Below are 4267 nucleotides of genomic sequence, written 5' to 3'. Positions count from 1 at the left end.
TATTCCCTAATGCATAACGTTTTTTATATGAATTTGAATTATCTTCTTCTTTTTGTGTTGAAATGGGGATATCAATACCTAGGGAAGAGATATTTTGTACAAATTTTTTTCTATATTTTTTCAATTTTTCCACACCTGTGAAATACAATCCTTAATGTTCGATGAAAAATGTGCAATCATAATAAATAAAATATAAACATATTAATGAAATTAAATATATTAAAAATTATACTATTTGGAAAGCTTAGAATAAGGATTAAATACTTTAAAAAATAAAACTTCTAATTGAATTCGGTTTACTCCCCAAAAGCTAATTTAAAAGTGGTTTTTATCAGTATTTTAATAAGTGTGAAGGAGACTCCATTCGAGGTATAATTTAGAAGTAGAGAGGTTCTATCCAATAAATTTTTATGTAAGAGCCTTTGATCTAACTCTCCTCAATTAATTACTTCAAGTGGAACATGTTAAATACTAAATCATTATATTTTCTAAAAAAAGTATGATTTCAACAAAAAATAGGATGTACGAAAAAGTGTAACCATTATTAAAGCTTAAATCATTATATTATATTAAATCTTAAATCATTATATTAAAGATAATTTAAAATCATATTAGTTATTGTGAAATATATAAATGTATATATAAAACTTATTTATTCTATAAAAGTTTTGTTGTTGTTCCTACCATCATATCTATTCTATATAGGATTTGGGTATTGTAAACACAATAGTGATAGTAGATTGAGTGACAAATAATTGTGATAGGAAATTATTAACAACTGATTGAATGGGACATTATAATTTTAAATTCAATAAAGAATAGGCAAGTTATAACTTGTCAATAAATCACAAAATTGTGCCATTTACATTAGATTGTAAACCTCTGTTGATCATTAAAACTTTTTACTATTAGGTGCAATAGTTGAATGTGATTGTTATAGTATTATAATAGTGAAAAATGTATTCTCAAAGTATTTTCTATTTACTTTTATGCCTAGTTGCAAGTGAAGCTTTAGTGCATTTATATAGTTGCAAATGACACATTTCATGCATTCTTGGGCCTACATACTTAGTCTTGCTTGCACCTAGTACTATGCATATCACTTGTATTTATCCTCACATGTACACTATGATCTTTGTTTAGTTGACTTATTTATGTAATTCTAATCACTTATCCAATTCTTATCCATAATTCAATTCTTTTAGATATAGGATGAACCTAGTTGTTTGCTTGACATATGGCTATGAGGTCATCCTTGCAACCATAATTTTGATACATGCAAATACAAATACTAAAATAAAAAAACTTAGCGAATTGACATCATCTCACATTTTGGTGCTTAGCCAACTTAAACATATATTTTTACATTATACTAGAAAAGAGGAAAAATATTGCACAAATAACACAAAATTCGTAGAGATTTTGGTGAGCATGTTTTATACCAAATATGTGACTAAAAATGAAAAACATTATAATATCAATGAACAATAGATAATATAGCACAATACTCGATTTATGTAGAGTTATCCTTGTGGGAAAAGTCTCCACCCACATATGGAGCACCAAGTAGGTATTAATATTCAGAATTAAGGTAGAATGTAAAACACACTTGTATCTTCAATTTGGTACCTATGTACTTCCATCTTCTCCTACAAACTACTACCTTGAGATTTAATTTATAGGTAAATGTAATAATAAGAAAACAATAAATGATTTCCAATACAATGGATTCTAACCATGATGAAACTAGTCTACATAGAAAATGATAGATTATGACAAGATTCTAAGAGTTACAAGCATCTTTTTAGAAGCTTCAAGTCTATTCGATGAACTTGGACATCCAAATTAATTAAAAAATTAAGAACCAAGTTCACAAGAAAAAATAATGTTTCTCAAAGTCCATAGCAGCTAAACCATTAAGAATTTGAAGATGAAGTAAACTACTAATTTGTGAGACTTTTCATATAGATTCTGAATATATATATTTTTTAAATAATTTTAAATTAATTGTTCATATTGTTATGTAACTTTTAATAACTCAATATTTATAGAAATCAACATTTTTCAGAAGTGACATTTATTTTGTAAAGAATAACATTTTTTTTATAGCAAGAAGGAAATTCTAATTTTTGAAATATAGAACTGTCACACCAATATGTAGTGAATGGATATTTTTTCACAATTTTTTATTAGATGTAATTTTTCAGTTAATTTTTGAAGACAAAGTAATTATAATTTGGATAGAGGTGTATTCCATAATGCATAACTTTTTTGGTATGCATTTGAATTATCTTCTTCTTTTTGTGTTGAAATGGGGATATCAATACCTAGGGAAAAGATATTTTTTACAATTTACTTTCTCTATTTTTTATTTTTTCCACATGTGTGAAATGCAATAGTTAATGTTTGATGAAAAACTTGCATTCATAATAAATAAAATATAAATATATAAAAAATTATACTATTTGGAAAGCTTTGAAAAAGGACTAAATACTTAAAGAAATAAAACTTCTAATTGAATTCATTTTACCCCCCAAAAGATAATGTAAAAGTGGTTTTTTATCAGTATTTTAATAGGTGCAAAGGAGACTCTATTGTAGGTATGATTTAGAAGTAGAGAGGTTCTATCCAAGAAATTTTGATCTAACTCTCCTCAGTTAATTACCTCAAATGGGACATACTAAAGAGTAAATCATTATATTTTTGAAAAATGTATGAATTAAGCAAAAAATAGGATGTACCAAAAATTGTAACCTAGTATTGTGGGATCACCCAAGGTGCCTTGTGTGAGATGATCAATCACCCCAAAACATCCTTTGTTTTTTGGTTAAATACAATAAATCCAAGATCCAATTGGTTGGCCTTTATTTTGGTTCCATTTCCCCCATAGAAACTGTCTAATTAATTGAGTTAACTTATTAAACCAGCTTTTAGAAAGAAACAAACATGATGAAATATACGTGTGACTTGCAATAACCACTTTGTTAGCAATTTGTATGTGTCCAGCCATATTAGAAAGAAATTTGAATGACTAGAATTGAAGTTTATTTTTTAGTTTATTAATAATCTACTTCCACATTTCGTGTAGGGACAATCCAATTCCAAAGGGGATGCCATGATATCTTGAAATTATACCATGCTTATTGAATTCCCATTATGGAGGAACACAAGGAGGTGGAAGATCAACTAGAGTCATCCAAAATTAAGTTTTATTATGAGAGAGTTGGGGCCCAGATGTTGAACAATAGAGGTCTAAGACATCAGGTGTATGATTTAGTTCTTCTTGAGAAGTTTGGATGAATAATATGCTATCATCAACAAAGTGAGAGTTCAGAGAAACTTCATTTTTGGGTAAAGAAATACCATGGATAAGATGCTTCTCTTTAGCATGATTTAAGAGATAACCAAGTGCATCTAATGTGAGAACATAGAGGAATGGGGCTAATAGACAACCTTGTCTTATGGATCATTGTAAAGGAAAGGTTTGATTGATTGAGCCATTAATAGCAAGGAAAGAATTAGCATTAGCAAAGAGAAATTTTATATGAGATATGAGTTTGGGGTCAAAGCCTAACCATTTGAGCATTTTTAATATGAACTGTCATCTCATCCTATCGAAAGCTTTATCAAAATCCATTGTAAATTGTTTTATTCGTTTGTTGATATTTTTAGTAGTGTTGATCAATCCATCTAAGATAGATGTTATAAATTTATAATAATCATGATTGTAGTTGCAATCTTAATGACAAAAGTTATTGACAACAGTTTCATTTAGTTTAATATAAAAATATATATATATGTTAAAATATTATTAATGTTTGAGAAGATGATCTAGAATTAATGTTATTTATTTTGAAATATATAAATGTATATATAAAATTTATTTATGTTATAAATTTTTTATTGATATTATTATCGATCTAGCTATTCTATATAGGGTAAGTAAATTGTAAACATATACTATGCACAATACTAATAGGAAATTGAGTGACAATTAATGGTGATAATAAATTATTAACAACTCATTGAATGAGAAATTCTAATTCCAAATTCAATAATGAATAGGCATGTTATAACTTTTCAATAAATCATATCATTGTGCCATTCACATTAGATTCTAAAAAATTATTGATCATTAAAACTTTTTACTATTAGGTGTAATAGTTGAATGTGGTTGTTATAATATTAGAAAGGTGAAAAATGTATCCTCAATGAATTTTGTGTTTACTTTTATGCCTAATTTAGAGAAAATATTTAATGGATTTAT

This window comes from Cryptomeria japonica, chromosome 7 (assembly GCF_030272615.1).
Source record: "Cryptomeria japonica chromosome 7, Sugi_1.0, whole genome shotgun sequence".
Lineage (NCBI taxonomy): Eukaryota > Viridiplantae > Streptophyta > Pinopsida > Cupressales > Cupressaceae > Cryptomeria > Cryptomeria japonica.
The sequence above is the reverse complement of the archived record's forward strand: the minus strand, read 5'-3'. Positions refer to the sequence as shown.